The following is a 21,303-nucleotide window of genomic DNA, read 5'->3' as shown; positions in this document are numbered from 1 at the left end:
TCCTAGCTTTATGGTGAAAAGGCCTAGAAACAGTAACCCAGTAGCAATGACACCCCTACATTTGAACTGAGCTTTCTAAACACCATTTCGCACTGAAAGGAACTCCTTAGGGAAATGGATGATTTCAGGTATCGTCCAAGATAAGCAAGGAAGCCTTCAAAAACTATTAGGATTGGGGGCGCCTGGGTGGCTCAGTCGGCTAAGTGTCTGACTTCAGCTCAGGTCATGATCTCATGGTTCATGGGCCTGAGCCCCATGTCGGGCTCTGTGCAGACAGCCCAGAGCCTGAAGCCTGCTTCTGATTCTGTGTCTCCCTCTCTCTCTGGCCCTCCCCTGCTCATGCTCTGTCTCACTCTCTCTCAAAAATAAATAAACATTAAAAAATTTTTTTCTTTAACTATTAGGATTGTATCAAAAGGACTCAGAAGCAACTAGAGTAGGTCCCACTGGCCAAAGATGGGACAATTTGAGTGTCAAAATGGATACTATTTGCATATTTGATATGTTCAACCATCATATTTGTAGCAAATATGTTTAAATCAATGAGTTCCCAACGATACTTAAAAACACAAACTCGGGGCGCCTGGGTGGCGCAGTCGGTTGAGCGTCCGACTTCAGCCAGGTCACGATCTCGCGGTCCGTGAGTTCGAGCCCCGCGTCGGGCTCTGGGCTGATGGCTCGGAGCCTGGAGCCTGTTTCCAATTCTGTGTCTCCCTCTCTCTCTGCCCCTCCCCCGTTCATGCTCTGTCTCTCTCTGTCCCAAAAATAAATAAAAAACGTTGAAAAAAAAAATTAAAAAAAAAACAAAAAAAAAAAAAACAAAAAAAAAAAACACAAACTCATTATCGGAGAATGCTAGGGCTCAACTCAGTATTTTGAAAACTGCTAGTAACTGGAAAGAACCAAGCATTCATCCTGTTTTTCCCGTGGGAATTCAAGATGAGGGGGAAATTTCTCTTTGTAGAAGTTTTCCAGCGAATAAATGAAGAAGGAATGGCATAATTACAAAATCACCATTTGGAATGAATGTATCTAGGCAATGATCAACAATTCAGCATGGAAGGAGAGACAAACATTATGTCCTCCAGAGCATGGGTGGAGTACAAAATGCCACCTATTGAAGCAGCCTTGCAAAAAAAAAAAAAAAAAGCCCTTTCAGTCTGAATCTGATCTAGTGTAAAGATAACTACTAATTCACAGGGAATACAGGAGATATAAATGATACCTCTGAGGCGCAAATCCAGATTGTGGGAATACTCTGAAGGAAAATTACCTCGGCTTTCTAACAAGTTGAAGAAGAAGAACGAAAAAGAAAAGGAGAGAGAACTCATGTATTAAAAGAGACTTAAGAGGCATCAAACAGTTGCAGAGTGTAGATTTTATTGGATTCTAATTCAAGAAAGCAAATAAACAAAAATTATGAGACAATTGGGGAAATTTGAAGGCTAATGAACAGTTAATGGATACTTGATTTATAAAGTTGTCTGTGTGATAAGCAGTACTTTTAAAAAAGCAAGTGCTTATCTTTTATAGTTACATCTTGAAATATTTGCGGATGAAATAAGATAGCTGGAATGCTTATAGGTCGGGAGAAGTGATAAAATGAGATTGAAACATGAATTGATAATTGTTCAAAGTGGGTGGTGGATACTCAGGTATTCATTATACCAGACTCTTTCTTTTTGTAAATGTTTGAAAATTTCCATAATAAAGCTTTAAAAAAAAATTTTTAATGTTTATTCATTTTTGAGAGACAGCCAGCAGAGGAGGGGCAGAGAGAGAGGGGGACACAGAATCTGAAGCAGAATCTGATCTGACAGCTCAGAGTCTTGACTCAGGGCTAGAACTCACTGACCAGACCACGAGATCATGACCTGAGCTGAAGTCAGATGTTTAACCGACTGAGCCACCCATGTGCCCCCATAATAGAACTTTAAAGTCAGAAATTATCTGTAAGCCCACTGAGTGTGTGTGTGTGTGTGTGTGTGTGTGTGTACTCAGTTGGTACTGGAGCAATTTGACCATCATCCTTGTCAAAGCCTATTGACAAAACACCACCCAGAACAAACCAGTAGTCAAAAAAGTTGGGCTTACATGGCTTGCTGCAGCAAGGTAAGAGTGCTGCTGTTATTATGGGATGGGCCTCTTCTAGAGTTCGGGCCTCTGTTGGATAACCTTTTTTTTTTTTTTAAAAACGCTTATTTTTCGAGAGACGGAGAGAGACAGCGAATGGGGAAAGGGCAGAGAAAGAGAGGGAGACACAGAATCCCGAAGCAAGCTTCAGGCTCTGAGCATAGAGCCCGACGCGGGGCTAGAACTCACGGAGCAGACCATGAGATCATGACCTGAGCCAAAGTCAGATGTGTAACCAACTGAGCCATGCAGGCGCCCTGGGATAATTCTTAACTACAGTTTAGCCTAGTGAGGGCCAATTTGGGATTGAATATTGTCAAGACACAGAGGCATTTCAGTAATTGGGTATCTAAATTTTTACACTTCAATTAATATCCAAGTCTGTATTGCATGATCCTTCTGTGTTAGGAAGTAACTGCAACCAGAAAGGAAGTAGAACCAGTTGGATAACAGCTACTAATTTGCATATTCTGTGTACTGGGATGAAAAACCCACCTGTGGCCAAGAGGTGAGCACCCTTTTGAAAGCACAGACAAGGTTAAATGACAGGAGAAACACAGCAAGAAGCTGTGGGTTTTAAAATAAAGGAGAAGACTTGGAAATGGGTACAGAGAATTGTCACGAGACACATTAAAATGGACCTACCTGGACAAATGTATCCATCATAGTAGAAATGGTTTAAATATTTTTGAACATCTGCTGGTGCCACATGCTATGCTGAGTGATCTGATGATAGTATTTCGAATCCTTACAACAACGCTGAAAGGCAAATTTTATCCCTGTTTTATAGAAGACGAAGCTCAGAGAGACCATCTTGTCCAAAGTTGCCTAATTCAAGTCCAGATTTTTCTGACTCAGAAGTCAATATTCTTTGCATGATAGCGTCTTCTGTGGGTTCACAGGTGGCTGAACTTAGATGGAGAAAAGGAAAAAAAGAAAAGATACAGATTGAGACAAGATGCAAGAAATAGTTGACCAGAGAAAACAGTCCTAGATCTTCAAAGTTGAGTGCGGGCCAAGGGAATGAGCCCCTCACTGAGTGGTAACAAGAGAGACAGGCTGGCCTCCAGCTTTTATATACCTAAGGAGTTAAACAAAATTCTAGTGTGTTTAAACACATTGAAACTTCTTAACTTCTAGCAGTGTGCTGAAAACATAGAAGTTAATCATTTGACAGCCTCTTTTATTTTGTGTCAAATGAAAGAAACAACTAGGAAACAAGTTTTTTGTTGTTGTTGTTGTTGTTTTTGCGTAACAAGATACTGTTTCAAAATTCATTTCAAATAATCTCAGGGATGGTCACTAGGTATTCAGTTATAGTATAAGGGCCTACTTGAGGAAAGGGCCTTCACCGTAGAGGAAAAGTTTGCCTTTTTTGTCAGCTTGATGTTTTTCTTTCTTTTTCTTTCTTTCTTTCTTTCTTTCTTTCTTTCTTTCTTTCTTTTCTTTCTTTTTTCATAAGTTTTCTTTTAAGAGGCAGTGAGAATTATATAACTTGTTTTCTTTCTGTTTCTCTTTTTGTTTTAACTGTTTAGAGAAGTTCAGAGGAAAATATAATGCTCATAGTATTTATATAAATTTGGGGTTTTGTTATATAGTTTGTCTTTTTTTATAGCTTTTGAATTTTCTATTTTTATGTTACTTGTTGTCTGTTATGTTTGTTTTTGGTTACATGTGAGGCACTGTTTACCTTTTTGCAAGTCTCTTTAAATCCCTTTTGGATAAATTAAGTTAGAATAAAAGCAAATCAAATATTTTTGGAAGTGGGAATTTAAATTTAAGTTAAATAAAAAAGCATTCATTTTTCATAGCTTGGAATTCTGCCGTGTTACTCATTTGGAACTATTATGTAAAGACATACTCTTTACTTTGTAAAGAATACTTTATCTACACATTTGGTGTTTTCATCAATTCCTGGAAAGGTGAAGAAAGCAGAGCTTGTGTTTCCCTGCATTAAGAACAGAGCTCCAGGGGCGCCTGGGTGACGCAGTCGGTTAAGCGTCCGACTTCAGCCAGGTCACGATCTCGCAGTCCGTGAGTTCGAGCCCCGCGTCAGGTTCTGGGCTGATGGCTCAGAGCCTGGAGCCTGGAGCCTGTTTCCGATTCTGTGTCTCCCTCTCTCTCTGCCCCTCCCCCGTTCATGCTCTGTCTCTCTCTGTCCCAAAAATAAATAAAAAACGTTGAAAAAATAAATTAAAAAAAAAAAAAGAACAGAGCTCCAAAAATAAAATGCTCTCAAATCAACGATTGCAGGCTGATGCAGCAAAAGATGGGTTTCTTTCGGATGAGTTTGTTAAGATGCTGGCAAGTGTGAGATTATTTTTGGATTGAGAGTTTATAAATTGGTGGCTCCTCCTTTGAGGGGATCACAAACTCCTTTTGAAATCTAATGAGACATATAAGCCCCATCCCCAGAAAAATGCTCCAATGTGTGCTTTGACATATTAACTACAATTTCTTAGGGGTACATAAGCCTCCTACTAGGGGGCTGGGACAGACCTGACTCCTCTTTACTGTGAAAGCACTGAAGCCGGCCCCCAGGCTTCACGGAGGAGCTACCCCTTTCCTGTGGACAGTGGTGAGAGCAAGGTGGGCACTTGAGTGAGGCTGTCAATAGCCAGCTCAAAACAGTAATAAAACCATCGGCAAACAGATCCTGCTCTTCTGACTCTAAGAGAGTGATTCACGGCGGTCTTGAAGCAGTTCTGTTCTGGCCATCAGGTAGTTGTGAAAAATACTTGAGACTATCCATTACAGTATAGGCCCTTCCAGACTTAGTTTGGTTTATTTGGTTTATATTAATTTGTATCTTGAGGTCTTGTAGAGGGGGAAATGCTCTATTAACTATTTGGATAAGAACTGAATTCTGTCACCATAAAGCGTTTTTATGCTTTGTGTTTCCTTATCTTCAGGTGAAGAATTAGACACATTATTAAGAAACATTCTTTTTTAATTTTTTTTTCAACGTTTTTTATTTATTTTTGGGACAGAGAGAGACATAGCATGAACGGGGGAGGGGCAGAGAGAGAGGGAGACACAGAATCGGAAACAGGCTCCAGGCTCCGAGCCATCAGCCCAGAGCCCGACGCGGGGCTCGAACTCACGGACCGCGAGATCGTGACCTGGCTGAAGTCGGACGCTTAACCGACTGCGCCACCCAGGCGCCCCAAGAAACATTCTTTTTTACAGTGGCCTCGATGTTTGTGGAGCCTGCCATCAGTGGCTCCTGGCCTCCTGGGAGCTGCAGATCTTCTAGCATCTGAAAAAAGAAATATTCTCCTGATTGTGAAGGTGCATGTGAGTAACTGGTAAGGGTAGAACAGAGGGTGAAAGTAATGAGAGAGGGGCGCCTGGCTGGTTCAGTTGGTTAAGCATCCAGCTCTTGATTTCAGCTCAGGTCATGATGTCACCGTCCATGAGATCATGAGATCCAGCCCCATGTCTGCGCTGACAGCACTGAGCCTCTGTTTCCTCTCTCTCTGCCTCTCCCCCCACTTACTACCTTTCTCTGTCTCAAAATAAATAAACATTAAAAAACGTTGTAAGAGGGGAGCCTGGGTGGCTCAGTCGGTTGGCTCAGGTCATGATCTCACAGTCTGTGAGTTCCAGCCCCGCGTCGGGCTCTGTGCTGACAGCTCAGAGCCTGGAGCCTGCTTCGGATTCTGTGTTTCCCTCTCTCTCTGTCCCTCCTGTGCTCACCCTCTGTCTCTCAAAAAATGAATAAACATTAAAAAAAAAAAATACTCATGCTGAAACTATACCCCAGACCAATTAAGACAGCATTTCTCGAGGTGGAACCCAACCACCAGGATTTTTGTTGTTAATACTCCCTATGTGATTTTATGTGTGACTAAAGTTGAGAACCACCAGTCTAAAGGGATGATGAAGACAGGAAAGTCCATTTAAACAGGAATTTCTGTGGACAGTAGGAAGAGTTGAGCTTGATGCCATCTGGCATTATGTGGGAAAATCTGAGTCATAAAAGGGTTAGGAGCTCATATGGATCTTAAAAGCTCTAAGTAAAAGAGAATCTCAAATAATTTGGTGAGGAGCTATGACTTCTAATGCTGGCCTTGCTCCTGATGTGGGGCAGTGTTTCCAGTGTTTCTTCACTCCCCTCCGGTGGAATTAATTATACTTTGTCCCATTCAATTCTAGTTTCTGTTTGTTTGTAAAATCTTTCTCCTTTTTTTAAAACTTAAATTAAACTTTTTTGTTTCTTTATAAAAATTTAATTGTGGTAAAATACACATAATATAAAATTTACTATGTTAACCATTTTTAAATATACAGTTCGGTAGTGTTAAGTACATTCACATTGTGCAACTAAATCACCAGAACTTTGTATCTTGCAAAACTGAAACTCTGTACTCATTAAACATAAACTTAATTCTTTTGAGATAATTATAGCTTTATAGTGCAATTGTAAAAAATAATACAGAGAGATCCCACGTACCCTCTGCCCAGTTTTTCCCAATGGTAACACCTTGGGAAACTATAGTACAATATTACAATCAAGATGCTGACATTGATACAATCAAGATAAAGGACATCACAAGGATCCCTCATGTTGCCATACCTACTGCCCTCCCATTTTCATCCCTACCTTAACATTAGTAAAACCCAGTCTGTTCTCCATTCCTGTAATCTTGTCATTTTAAGAATATTATATAAACAGTCATAATAGGTATGGCTTTGAGGATTGTCTTTTTTCTTTTCTTTTTTTATAAGAGGGCTTTTTAAAAAAATGTTTATTTACTTTTGAGAGACAGAGCATGAGCAGGGGAGGGGGAGAGACAGGGACACAGAATCCAAAGGAGGCTCCAGGCTCTGAGCTGTCAGAGCTTGATGTGGGCCTCCAACTCACGAGCCATGAGATCATGACCTGAGCCAAAGTCAGATGCTTAACCAACCGAGCCACTCAGGTGCCCCAGGATTGGCTTTTTTCACTCAGCATAATTCTCTGGAAAGTCATCCAAGTCATGTGTGTATCATTGTTTATTCCTTTTTTATTGCTGAGTAGTATTCCATGCTGTAGATATACCGTGGTCTGTACCACTCATTTGTTGAATGACATTGGCTTTGTTTCAAGTTTTTGGATCTTATTAATAAATCTGTTATAAACATTTGCGTACAGGTTTTTGTGTGAACATTAGTTTTAATTTCTCTGGAATAAATTCCCAGGAGAGCAAACGCTGGGTCATATAAAAGTTGCATATTGAGGGGTTTTTTTGTTTGTTCATTTAATAAACGGCCAAACTATTTTCCAGAGTGGCTGTACCATTTTCCATTCCCAGAAGCAATGGATGAATGATCCAGTTCCTCTGCCTTCTCTTCAGCATTTGATGTTATCATTTTTTTGAATTTTAGCCATTCTGAGAGGTATGTAGTGATATCTAATTGTGGTCTTAACTTGTATTTCATAATGGCTAATAATGTGGGACATCTTTTCATGTACTTATCTGCTATCTGCATATTCCCTTTGGTGAAATGTCCTTTCATGTCTTTTGACCATATTCTCATTGGTTGGGTTTATTTTTATTGTTAGGTTTGAGAGTTCTTTATATATTCTAGGTAATAGTCCTCTGTCATGTATGTGGTTTACAAATATTTTCTCCCAATCACTGACTTGTCTTTTCATCCTCATAACAGGGTCTTTTGCAAAGCAAATGTGTTTAATTTTGATAAAGTCTAATTTATCAGTTTTTCCTTTTATGGATCATGCTTTTGGTGTCAAATCTTTGACTAGCCCTAGCTCAGGAAGAGCTTTTTTTTTTTTTTTTTTTCCTTTTCCTAAAAGTTTTACACTTCACATTTAAGTTGGTAATCCACTTTGAGTTAGTTCTTATATAAGGTATAAAGCTAAAGTTGAGAGATTGGTCTGTTTTTTGTCTATGGATGTCCACTTTCTTCAGCAATGTATATTAAAAAGCTCTTACTTCTTCTGCACCTTTGTAAAAAACAATCCGTTGGGCATATTTGTGTGAGTCTGTTGCTGAGTTCTCTGTTTCATTAATCTGTATCTTTCTGCCAATACCACACCACCTTGACTACTGTAGTCTTAGATGTCTTGAAAATGGGTAAGGTGACTCTTCCCACTGAATTCTTCTTCAAAATTTGTTTTAGCCACTCTAGTTCCTTTGCCTTTCCATTTAACTTTTAGAATAATTTAGTCTACATCTGCAAAAAATCTTGCTAGGATTTCTCTTTCACTGTCTTTTTTTTATTGTGGTAATATACACAAAACAAAGTTCACAATTTTAACCATTTTAAAGTGTACAATTCAGTGGCATTTAATACGTTTAAAGTGTTGTGCAGCAATCACCACTAGTCCAGAACATTTTCATCACCCCAAAAGGAAGCTCTGTACTCTTACCCAGTCATTCCCCAACCTCTGGCAATGACCAGTCTGCTCTCTGTTTCTATGAATCTGCCCATTCTGGACATTTCATATAAATGGAATCATACAATATGCGACTTTTGTGTCTGGCTTCTTCCTTTTAGCATAATGTTTTCAAGGTTCCTCCAAACTGCAGCGTGTGTCAGTATCTCTTTCCTTCTTATATCCAAAGAATATGCCGTTGTATTTATATACCATAGTTGTTTCTCAACATTTGGGTTGTTTCCACTTTTGGCGACTGTGAGCAGCATGCTGCTATGAATGTGCATAGATAGGTATTTCTTTTGAGTACGTGTTTTCAGTTCTTTGGGGTATAATTACTTTGGAGTGGAATTACTGGGTCATATACTATGTTTAACTTATTGAGGAACTGCCAAGCTATTTTCCACAGCAGCTGAAACATTTTACATTCCCACCAGCTCCAATTTCTCCTCATCCTCACCGACACTTGCTATTTTCCAGAGTTATAGCCACCTGCAAAGTGTGAAATGGTATCTTATTATGGTATTGACTTGCACTTCCCTAATGACCAATGACATTGAGCATCTTTTCATGTGCTTGCTGGTCGTTTTGAATATCTTCTTTGGGAGAAATCCCAGTCATTTGCTCATTTTTCAGTTAGGCTGTTTGTCTTTTTGTTGTTCCGTTGTATTCCCTTTACTCTCGAAGGATATTGTCACTGGATATAGGAATCTGGGTTGATCGTCTTTTCTCTCAGTGCTTGGAAAATTTTGTGCCACTTCTTCTGGCCTCCATGGTTTCTGATGAGAAATCTGTCACAGTTCTTCCCCTAGCAGTAAGATGTCATTTTTCATTGCTTTCAAGATTTTTTCTTTGATTTTAGCTTTCAGCAGTTTGACTATAATGTGTCAAATTAATGACATGAATTTGTTTAGGTTTATCCTCTTTGAGGTGTGCTTGGCTCCTTGAATGTGTAGGTTTTATCCCTCTGCCATATTTAGGGAGTTTCAACCATTATTTCTTTCAGTGCTTTTCTCAGTCCTGTTCTTTTTTTTTTTCTCCTTCCAGAAATCTGATGACATAACAGACCTATTGCTATAATCCCACAAGTCCCCAAGACTCTGCCTTTTTTTTTTTTCATTTCTCTGTTGTCTAAGTTGAGTAATTTTTATTGTCCTATCTTCTAGTTCACTGATTCTTTCCACTGCCCCCTCCATTCTGCTGTTGAACCCATCCACTGAGTTGTTTTGTTTTGGTTATTGTATCTTGTAAAAACGTTTACTTATTTATTCTGAGCCAAAGAGAGAGAGTGTGCAAGTGAGTGAGCGTGAGGGAGGACAGAGAGTGAAGGAGAGACAGAATCCCAAGCAGGCTCCATACTGTCAGTACAGAACCTGACTCGGGGCTAGAGCTCATGAGCTCATGAACATTTAACTGACTGAGCCACCCAGGTGCCCCAAGGTTATCGTATTTTTTAGTCTTAAAATTTCCATTTAGTTTTTCTTTAAATCTTCTATTTCTTTGCTGAAAGTTTTCCTTTCTCTACTAGGACTTTCTTTTTTTCTTTTTTCTTTTTTTCATTTTTTCCACGTATGTTTGTAATTGCTTGTTGAAACATTTTTATGCTGGCTGCTTTAAAATCTTGTCAGATAATTCTAATATCCGTCATCTAGGTATGGTCTGTTTTCATTCAGTTGAAGATATTTCTCATTGGTATGATGAGTGCTATTTTATTAAAACCTGGACATTTAGAACTCTGGATCTTATTTACACCTTGTTTAAACCTTTCTCTGACACTACTCAGGCAGTGTAAGTAGGGGTGAGTGTCTTGTTACAGCCAGGTGAGTATATGTTTCCAGTTTCCCCACTCAGCCTACATTGACACCTGAGGGGAGGGGCTTCTCCTTACTGCTTAGGTGAGGGCAGGAATTTTTCAGCTGCCCGTTGGCTTCCACTGACACCAACCTGGCTGGGAGAGATAGGAAAGCCTTCTTAACCCTTCCCGCATGGCCTCCACTGACAGTGGGGGGTGGAGGTGGCCTTGTTGTCACTGGGTGTTGGTGAAAATACTGACTCTCTACCATGTCTCCTCTGGAACCAATCCAGCAAAGAAGGCAAGGAAAACCTCCTAAAAGGCCTGGGAAGGTAGAAGTCTAGGCATCCCATTCAGCCTTTACTAGTGTGGGCAGGAGTGAGCCACAGTTCTTTCTGCGGTGTTTGGCTGGAGTAGAGCAGTTATTATCTAGAAGTTTTCTATTTTGCTAGGCTGCCTTCCTGGCCCTTTGGCTAGAAAGAACAGGCTTTTGGGGCGCCTGGGTGGCGCAGTCGGTTAAGCGTCCGACTTCAGCCAGGTCACGATCTCGCGGTCCGTGAGTTCGAGCCCCGCGTCAGGCTCTGGGCTGATGGCTCGGAGCCTGGAGCCTGTTTCCGATTCTGTGTCTCCCTCTCTCTGCCCCTCCCCCGTTCATGCTCTGTCTCTCTCTGTCCCAAAAATAAATAAATAAATTAAAAAAAAAAAAAAAAGAAAGAACAGGCTTTTGTTGGTTTTGTTTTCCTTTGTACCTCCTGGCATTGCCAGGTTGCTGGCTTCTTCAGCACCACATCTGGAATACATGAGACAAAAAGAAAACCCAGGGAAATCACCAGTGTGTAGTTCCTTCGGTTCTGAGGCTCCTAGCTGGTATGCCTCCTTTTCTTCACCTTTCAAGTCTTTTATGTTTTGTTTTACGTGTAATCTCCAAGGTTTTTAGATGTATTAGCAAGAGGAGGAATTGGGAAAAGCACATCTAACTCAGTCTTCTCTGATCCTTTTATTCACTTGTTTATTTCATTTTCCATTTGATTGTGAACTTTTTTTTTCAAGTTTATTTATTTAAGTAATCTCTACACCCAACGTGGAGCTCAAACTCACGACCCCAAGATCAAGAGTTGCATGCTCTTCTGACTGAGCCAGCCAGGTGCCCTTTGATTATGAGCTCTTTATTTATTTTTTAAATGTTTATTTAATTCTGAGAGAGACAGAGCAGGAGTGGGGAGGGGCAGAGAGAGAGGGAGGCACAGCATCTGAAGCAGGCTCCACGTACCCACGAACTGGGAGCTCATGACCTGAGTCGAAGTCCCCTGCTTAACCGACTGAGCCACCCAGGCACCCCTGATTATGAGCTCTTTCGGTATAGTTTTGTAACTTCAGTAACAAGTGTGGCACACGATCTGTAAATGTTTGAAAAAAGGAAAAAAAGAAATAGAACATGAAGTGAATGAATTACACTCCTCCCCCATCTGCCCTTAGGCGTGTGGTGCCAGGAAGAGGAGGTGGCCTAATCCTGTTCTGAATGATGAGGCCTCTTGGGGTGTTTTGATATTGAGAAAGGTGACCAGCTTCCAGAGTTGATACTCTTTCGTAGGTTCTCATGTGTTACCAAAAATAACCAGCAGGCGGCAGAATAATCGATGAAAACGGACTGTTGCCCAAAACAAAACGAGGTTGATTTCCTCCGACGTAGAGAAATTCTACTAGCCTACCCTCCCACCCCCGCCCCCAGGTACGCTTGCAAAATGTTGCTCTGAGAGTGAGATACTTTTTTTTCACCCTTGGAGCACAGGTTGCTGTACAGTGGGAACAGAGCTGGAGTAAAAAGAAGTGGGTTCTGTTAGGCTTCACGGTGGCATGTGACAACAGGATTACTGGTTTTTGTGAAAATAAATATCTACCATTTAGTAAATCTTCTCGCTAATTTCTGGCATTTAAACCCACAGGAAGTTAGGGATTGGATGACCAGAGAATGATTGCTTTTCTTAAACAATATTTTAATGTTGATACTTTAAAAGCAAAGCCAAACAACATAAAACCCCCACAAACACCCCATGTCCTACCACCCTTTTTTTCTGTCGGGCCCTGCTGATATGGACACATCATTGGTGACTCAATATTTGAATTTACTTGTTTATTCACATTATCAAATGTATTTTCTGAGTTAGCGTGGAGGGGGACTGATTTTAAAAATTTCTGTTTGAACTCACGTTCAGAGAGTTAATTACATTGTAGTCATCTGACCAAAAAAGGCCTGAGGGAGGCTTTCATTTGTCTCATTCTTGTTTTTCTCAACTTTTTATTTTTAAAAATTTCAAACCCGCAGAAACCTTGAAAGAATAAAATAAAGAGCATTCACTTACCCCTCACCTAGAGTCATTGTCAACATTTTGTTGCATTTGCTTTCTTTTTTCACTCTCATATAAAGTTAATTTGCATACATTGATGGGTATCGTTTTAAAAGTTCCCTCAAGTGGAGGCTGCACCCCAGTTTTCTTTTTTTCCTCCTTACTCCCGCTCTCCTTTCTTCATATTAAAATTTTTTTTAACTCCAAACCCATGCCCTTCTTTTAGTCTCCCACCAGAGTTAAGTTCACGTCCTGCTGACCACCAAGGACCAGTAGGTCCAGTGGCTCTCAATTGTCTGTAATATTTGTTTTGGCCAACAGAGTTTGGCCTAAGTTCACAGAAGAAAAAAAGCTGCAGTAGGACCAGAATCTTCTGGAGTTAATCACACGACAACCTTTATATTTCTTAAGGAAAAGTTCCTGGTCAATTGGGGCAAAATTCCAACTGGAGCTCTTTACTTTTCTCCTCATCACAATTCAGGAAATCTCTGCAACTACGTGAAGCTGAGAGGTTCTTTTGTGTCTCTGTGTCTCTTCCCTGATTTGTCTCTGGTCTTAAGAGAGGATTGTGATCCCGTGTATAAGATCATCCATCCCTCAGCTCTGGGAGACAGTCTTTGGAGTTCTCTCACAGGTTTTCTACTTCAAAAAATAAGTGGGAAGAAGAAGAAATTTAGACCTGAGGAAGGTCCAATTTGGGGGAATATTAAAACCAAAAGCGGCTAGAATATGCCAAAGAACAAGGAGAAACATATACACAGAACCATATACTTTCTATCAAAAACAGGTGGCAGCGTCCCTGGTGGTCTAGTGGTTAGGATTCGGCGCTCTCACCGCCGCGGCCCGGGTTCGATTCCCGGTCAGGGAAGAGTGTTTTTATTGCCTTTCAAAAAGTAACATTGTTTCTCCTAGTCAGTTCCCCCAACCCTCCAAAGCTGAAATACAGGAAATGCAGAAATATACATAGTAAAAATTGCTCACAAGTCTACCACCTAGTTAAGTGTTGACATCAAACTTTCAAAACAGAAGTGGAATTATGCTAGTCATAAAGTTCTTTTTAAAATTATATTTCCAACACTTGCCAGTGGAAATATTCTTTACTAATATGATATTTTCTTTCAATTTAACTTAGTTTTTGAAAAGGTAACATATTTACATGGTTTAGGATTCAAATATGTAAAGGATATAACTGATAAACCTGATTTTTACTTCTGCCATCTAATAAGGTAACCAATGTTGTGTTTCATAATTATAATGACAAATATTTTATGGAAATGCAAGTACATACATAGCTGCCTATATATTTAAATATGCTCCCCACCTTGCACAAATGATAGCACTCTACACATGCTTTTCTGCACTTTGTCTTTTTCCCTTAATAATATATTTTAGAAATAGTTCCAGATTAGACATGAAGAGTTTCCTCATTCTTTCTTATGGCACATAGTATTCCATTATATATTGATGATATTCCACAATTAACTGAACCAACCTCCTTTTGATGGACACTTAGGTTATTTCCAATCCTTTGCTATTACAAACAATGCTACCATAAATAATCTTATACATTTGTCATTTTGCATGTGTGTGGAATGAATGCCTAGGAATTGAAATGCTGGCTCAAAGGTATATGCACTTATAGATAGATATTGCCAGTATACCTTCCAGAGAGTTCGTGCCAATTTACACTGCCACCAGCAGTGTACAATGTATATAGAATTAAAAAAACAAAACAAAACATGTGAGTTTTCATCAAAGGATTTAATCTATCCTATTTCTGGAATTTTAGGATTCCCCCTTCCCCGCCCCTAAAATTTTGACTTTACAGATAACACTTTGATGAACAGGTGTGTAGACACACCTTTGTGTTTATGCCTAGATATTTCCTTAGGATAAATCCTTGGAAGTAGAATTACTACCTCGTACCATATACTAAATGAATTAAAGAATTAAATTCGAGAAGTGAAGCAATAAAAAGCTAAGAAAAATACGTTAGTGGATAACTTTGTTGCTATTGGGCAGAAGTCTTTTCCAAGATAAAAGCAAAGACAGAAATCATAAAGAATAAAACTGATAGATTAGACTAGATAACAACAGGAAACTTCTGCTCACCTAAAGATCCTATAAATAATATTAAAAGACAAATGACAAACTGGTATAAATCAGTAACATCAATATAATATAAATAATAGAAAAATATGGCACAAAAACAGACACATAGACCAATGGAATAGAATAGAAACCCCAGAACTAGACCCACAAACATATGGCCAACTAATCTTTGACAAAGCAGGAAAGAACATCCAATGGAAAAAAGACAGTCTCTTTAACAAATGGTGCTGGGAGAACTGGACAGCAACATGCAGAAGGTTGAAACTAGACCACTTTCTCACACAATTCACAAAAATAAACTCAAAATGGATAAAGGACCTGAATGTGAGACAGGAAACCATCAAAACCCTAGAGGAGAAAGCAGGAAACGACCTCTCTGACCTCAGCCGTAGCAATTTCTTACTCGACACATCCCCAAAAGCAAGGGAATTAAAAGCAAAAATGAACTACTGGGACCTTATGAAGATAAAAAGCTTCTGCACAGCAAAGGAAACAACCAACAAAACTAAAAGGCAACCAATGGAATGGGAAAAGATATTTGCAAATGACATATCGGACAAAGGGCTAGTATCCAAAATCTATAAAGAGCTCACCAAACTCCACACCCGAAAAACAAATAACCCAGTGAAGAAATGGGCAGAAAACATGAATAGACACTTCTCTAAAGAAGACATCCAGATGGCCAACAGGCACATGAAAAGATGCTCAACGTCGCTCCTCATCAGGGAAATACAAATCAAAACCACATTCAGATACCACCTCACGCCAGTCAGAGTGGCCAAAATGAACAAATCAGGAGACTATAGATGCTGGAGAGGATGTGGAGAAATGGGAACCCTCTTGCACTGTTGGTGGGAATGCAAATTGGTGCAGCCGCTCTGGAAAGCAGTGTGGAGGTTCCTCAGAAAATTAAAAATAGACCTACCCTATGACCCAGCAATAGCACTAGGAATAGCTAGGAATAGCTAGGAATTTACCCAAGGGATACAGGAGTACTGATGCATAGGGGCACTTGTACCCCAATGTTTATAGCAGCACTCTCAACAATAGCCAAATTATGGAAAAAGCCTAAATGTCCATCAACTGATGAATGGATAAAGAAATTGTGGTTTATATACACAATGGAGTACTACGTGGCAATGAGAAAGAATGAAATATGGCCTTTTGTAGCAATGTGGATGGAACTGGAGACTGTGATGCTAAGTGAAATAAGCCATACAGAGAAAGACAGATACCATATGTTTTCACTCTTATGTGGATCCTGAGAAACTTAACAGAAACCCATGGAGGAGGGGAAGAAAAAAAAAAAAAAAAAAAAAAAGAGGTTAGAGTGGGAGAGAGCCAAAGCATAAGAGACTCTTAAAAACTGAGAACTGAGGGTTGATGGGGGGTGGGAGGGAGGGGAGGGTGGGTGATGCGTATTGAGGAGGGCACCTTTTGGGATGAGCACTGGGTGTTGTACGGAAACCAATTTGACAATAAATTTCATATATTGAAAAAAAATAATAGAAAAATAAACTAATAAAAATAATTGTTAAGTATGAAAAATGATCAACCTCAATAGTAATAGAATAAATGCAAATTAAGACAAGACTTTTTATCTGGCAATTTCGTTAAGATGAAAAGAATGACATCCTGTTGACAGGTGTAATATGATAGTATTCATTGAATAGCGAAATTGGTGTTCTCGCTCCACACAGCAATTTGGCAATATGTATTCAAAGCTTTAAATGCGTATTTTCCTTTGGAGTTTTATCTTAATGCATTTGCCCTATGAAAATACTCTGAAATTCATAACGACCTGTGTATGGAGATAACTCCATCAGGGGAGCCTTAACTCCTTCACTGGATTTCAGACGCCCCCTTCAAACCACAACAGAAAAAAACAAGAATTGACTTTTTAAAAACCTGTGAATCAGTAAGAAACCACCACAGAATTTTTAATGTAACCAGAGGAGAAATCCTAGAGAACTTCTCTTCCAAGTCCTTCTCTGACTTTGTATTGGGAATATCTTTTACTATGAATCTCAAGATACTGAACTATGTAACAAAAACTGGACGAGATACTCCTCATAAGGAAGTTGACCAGCCCTCCCTTCCGTCTGCGTTGGTGGTATAGTGGTGAGCATAGCTGCCTTCCAAGCAGTTGACCCGGGTTCGATTCCCGGCCAACGCATTTTTCAACACCCCCCCCCCAACTTTTAAGTAGTTCAAATCAGTAAAGCACGAAAGAAGGAAAGACTTTTGACCACCCTTGAGTTCTGAGACTGTTAGTTCTGGGGGATTCTCTTGCAAAACAGAGCCTCCGGGGTTTTTGTAGCTGCAACCAAGAGCCAAGCCCGTCTGCTGGGTTCGGCAGCTGGCGTCGCACCAGTTCACAGTAATTATCTTTTGGGGGCCTTTAAGGGAAGTGTCTGAAATAGAGGCTTCTCAGATTTGTTTTTCTAAATCCTCGGATGCGCTCTGGTTTACTGAAGAGTACGAATAAGGAAGTCAGTCCAAGAGCCCGCAGCTCCCGAGACAGCACCAGTTTACTTGGAACCGGGAAGGAAGCCAAGAACAAAAGAAGAGGAGGGCCTCCGAATAGCAGCGCGTCTCTTCAGGTTCCATCATTCCGGAGACAGAAACCTCAATTCCAGGGTACAATCTGGAGGTGTAAACAGGAAAATCCTCCAGGGCGGCCTCTTGCTCGCCTGGGAGGGGCGGCTTGATTCTTTGGAAGGCAGGGAAATGGCTCGCGGGGGGCGACTGGGGATGGTCCGTGGCAGCAACCGCGGAGAAGCAGAGGGGCGATGCTGGCGCTCGCAGCGCGGGATTTGGGAATTCAGAACAGGACTCAAGGGTCACGGCTTCCAGGTTATGGAATAGAAACGTTTGTTTGGTATTTTGACTGGTGTAGATCACTTGAACTGGAACAGTAAGATGGCAGCACAGGGTAGGTGTGGCTGTTCCAAAGGGCATAAAATAAGTCTGCACTGCGCCGCCTGGCAGGTGGCGCGCCGTGATCGTATAGTGGTTAGTACTCTGCGTTGTGGCCGCAGCAACCTCGGTTCGAATCCGAGTCACGGCATACCAGATACTGGTGGCGGCCTTACTTTTTCAACTCTTTTTCAAGAGTTGCAAAGAGTTTGTAACCTTTTCGTTTCCAGCAGCATCGCAGAAATGCTCTCGACAAATTGGGTGAATTGTTTCTGTTCAACTCGTTCCGTGGCTCGCCCACTCAAGGCAAATTTAGTTCTGGCGGGACCGCCTTTCAGGGAGGTTTGGGGATCCTTGGAGCTGCCACCAGGAGTGCGGAGGTGAGACCCCTTTGCTTCTGACTCGGGAACTCAGCGCCCACCAGGTGTTGGAAAATGAAAAGTTGGGCGAGTGGAGTGAAATCGCTTCAGGCTGACTTCCATCTGACCTGAAATCTCGCTAGGACGTTTACACGTAATGGATATGGTCTTTTACTCAAGCCACACAAAATTTTAGTATTTAAAAATAAATTCGTGCACCCAGTGACGCGCCCCTTAGCCCCACTTCCACTCACCGCCCTGGTCGTCCAGGTTTAGGGAAAAGAGGGGATTCGGAGAAGGAAGCAGGGGCTGCAGCCCCAAGGTCCCGGGAGGGCAAGTCCCCACGTCCCTCCGGGTGTTTGAGCCTCTCATCCCCGTTACCTCAAGCTCTTGCGCCTCAGGGAGGAGAAACCCGGCTGTCAAAGTGACCGGGTCCACGCAGAATTTGCGGAAACATGTAGGTTTCAAGACTCGTGATTCCCCGTCTTCTGCGAGGCTGCTTGGCGCCGCGCAGTCCGCAACATCTTCTCAAAGCTTTGAGTTCCCGGTGGTAAAAGGCTACTACTGTGTTCACAAAATCCTACACCTTGAGGTCTCATTCACACGGACTAGTTTGTACCTGGGCCATGCAGCCTGGCTCTGGAAAGAAATGACTTTCCTAAAAGAGTGCATCACTCGCCAGCGCCCGGCTAGCTCAGTCGGTAGAGCATGAGACTCTTAATCTCAGGGTCGTGGGTTCGAGCCCCACGTTGGGCGTTGACCTTTTTGTTTCTATTAAAATCTTTTGTTGTTTCTATTAAAATCTTCTGTCAGCAACCAATAATTACGAATTTCTAAACAGCCATTGCGGCCACTGTTGTTTCAAACTTTGGCAACAATTTTCAGAAATCTCCTCTATTCGCCCCAAATTGAGAAATCTGAATCAGGGATTGCGGTCGTTGAGACCCAGGTTCCCTGACCCACTGCTGCCCGGGGCCGAAGCTTCTGCGGGGTCAAAGCTGACGGGAGCCGGAGCAGCTCCTAGTCCTGACCCGCGGGGCTCCCCCTCTGTCCTGCCGCGACTCTGCTCCACAGAGAAGATTCCTCAGGACCGGACTGGATGGAAACATGCTCGTTCTCTTCTGCTTGGTGGGAATTTTGGTTGAGGTTTTGAAAGGTCTTCTTAGCTGGTTAAAAAGGTCTTCCGCTACGTGCTGAGGAGCATCTGTTTTTCCTTTCCAGGTTTTGAAGCGTTCATCAGCCTCAAAGGGCTGTAAAATACAACTCGTTTAAGAAGATCCCGAAGCGGGGAAAAAAGGAGCGCGTCCTGGAAAAGGACCTGGGGAGGCGGAGGAGGGACGCGGAAGTGCCCCGAGAAGGGGAGGCGTGGACGGGGCGGGGCTGCAGGCCAAGGGCGCGCGCGCAGGGAGCCTCTGGTGCCGCCCTGCGGCGGGTGGGGCCCGCGGTTTGTGTAGTAGTTATTGATCCACCCGAGAACTTTGCTCTGCCCGGAAAGCTTGAATGTGTTTGCGCTACATTTGTTCCTGCCGAATCGCCTTTCAGTGTTGGAATAGGTAGGTGTGGCTTAAATTGTTCAAGGCGAATGGGAGCCAAGTTTGGCCCAAATCGAGAGGCTTCTCCACCACCACAAGGACATTTAAATCCTCATACAAGTCGTCCGCCTCCCCTCCCTAAGGATCGTTCAACGGTTCTGGGTTTTCTTTGTTTTTTTGTGGGTTTTTTTGTTTTGTTTTGTTTTTGTAGTTTGTAAATACGCTTCAGTCTCCCTTATGTATCCCACCAACCATCTCCGGGATGATCGATACATGAGGCCAGTTATTCTCAGAAGTGTGGTGCCAGAACACACATCAGCATCACCTGGAAACCTGTGAGATATGCAAATTCTCAAGTCCCACCTCAGACCCGCAGCATCAGAAACCAGAGGCTGGCCCAACAATCTGTGACCTAGCTCTCTAGGTGATCTACGTAAATAAATGTTCAAGTTTAGGAATCACTGGGTCAGTGCAGCCTGCTTCCCTGTCAACCAAGATACAGCACGTTCACGGGTAGGGGACTCAACATCACAAAGATAACACCGATCCTTAATTTTATGGTTTACATAAGAATATCAAAAAGTGTTTCTTAGAATTCAAACTGGACAATATAATTCTAAAGGTTAAATGGAAATGGAAAAGTAACAAGCAGAAATACTCAGGGAAATTCTTCTTTTTTTTTTTTTAGAACAATAAGGAAGAACTAATCCTATGAAATATTAATTACAGTAACTAAAATAGTTAAGATATCGTGTATGAATCGACAGTCATAAATGGGACAAGAATCCAGAAGTAGACCAAAATACATAAAGAAATGTAATATATTAGAAAGAAGATCTTGAACCAGTAACTCTAATGAGGAGTTTTTGAATAACTAGGTACATGTCTAGAAAAAAAATAATGGTCAATGAATATCATGTCCTTTACATAAGGTAAATTCCAAATTGATCAAAGATTCAAATAATAACGAGAAACATAAAAGTTCTTGTAGAAACATGAAACAATTATTTTATTATCTTGGTGTGTGTGGTAAAAAGTTGTTCTATGACATAAATTCAGAAGTCCTGAGAGAAAATATCCATGAATTTGACTACATAAATCAAATGAAATCTTTATAAGTCCAAACACAAACAACAATTTGGAGAAATATTTGCAACTCACATTGCGCTAAAAATCCTCCACTTTAAGTTCATACTTTGGTGGTTATACCATCCTTCTCACTGCCCTAATTGTGAATTCACACCCCAAAACAGCTGAAACCCCTTGATAACAAACCCAACCACTGGACTCTAACTTCCTTCGCCTCTTCCCTTCTCCCCCACCCCCCACCCTACCCTTCTCACTCCCTCCACACCTCTCTCCCTTTGCTTTCCCTCCACCCCACCGGAGACCCAGTAAAGACTATGGCCCACAGCTCCTCACTGTCTCTACTCCCCCCTGTTAAATGGAGCACCCTGCCCATTAGGCCCCTGCTCTATACAAGGTGACCCCCCTCTTTGGGACTGTGAATATAATAAACTTCTTCCTTTCAAACCTGCCTCTTTTCTGTGGCTGCACCAACTTCATCAAACCGTACCCAACATCTACATTCTTAGAACATGCATCATACACAAACAGCTAATTTCCCTAATATTTACAGAACTACAAAACCACTACGAAATAGGCCAACAACCCAATAAAAATAGCAAACATATAAAGAATAAAAAAAAGAAATTTCTGGGGCACTCAG

General features: G+C 41.3%; 4 non-coding genes across 4 annotated transcripts; all 4 read left to right on the top strand.

Moving 5' to 3' along the window:
- Positions 1-13,448: 13,448 nt before the first annotated feature.
- Positions 13,449-13,520, top strand: TRNAE-CUC (transfer RNA glutamic acid (anticodon CUC)). Its single transcript has one exon. It is a non-coding gene; the product is annotated as a tRNA-Glu (tRNA).
- Positions 13,521-16,868: 3,348 nt separating this feature from the next.
- TRNAG-UCC (transfer RNA glycine (anticodon UCC)) lies at positions 16,869-16,940 on the top strand. Its single transcript has one exon. It is a non-coding gene; the product is annotated as a tRNA-Gly (tRNA).
- Positions 16,941-17,762: 822 nt separating this feature from the next.
- On the top strand, positions 17,763-17,834 carry TRNAH-GUG (transfer RNA histidin (anticodon GUG)). The gene has a single exon. It is a non-coding gene; the product is annotated as a tRNA-His (tRNA).
- Positions 17,835-18,725: 891 nt separating this feature from the next.
- TRNAK-CUU (transfer RNA lysine (anticodon CUU)) lies at positions 18,726-18,798 on the top strand. Its single transcript has one exon. It is a non-coding gene; the product is annotated as a tRNA-Lys (tRNA).
- Positions 18,799-21,303: the final 2,505 nt, after the last annotated feature.

Source organism: Neofelis nebulosa, chromosome 2 (genome assembly GCF_028018385.1).
Source record: "Neofelis nebulosa isolate mNeoNeb1 chromosome 2, mNeoNeb1.pri, whole genome shotgun sequence".
Taxonomy (NCBI): Eukaryota; Metazoa; Chordata; class Mammalia; order Carnivora; family Felidae; genus Neofelis; species Neofelis nebulosa.
The sequence above is the reverse complement of the archived record's forward strand: the minus strand, read 5'-3'. Positions and strand labels throughout refer to the sequence as shown.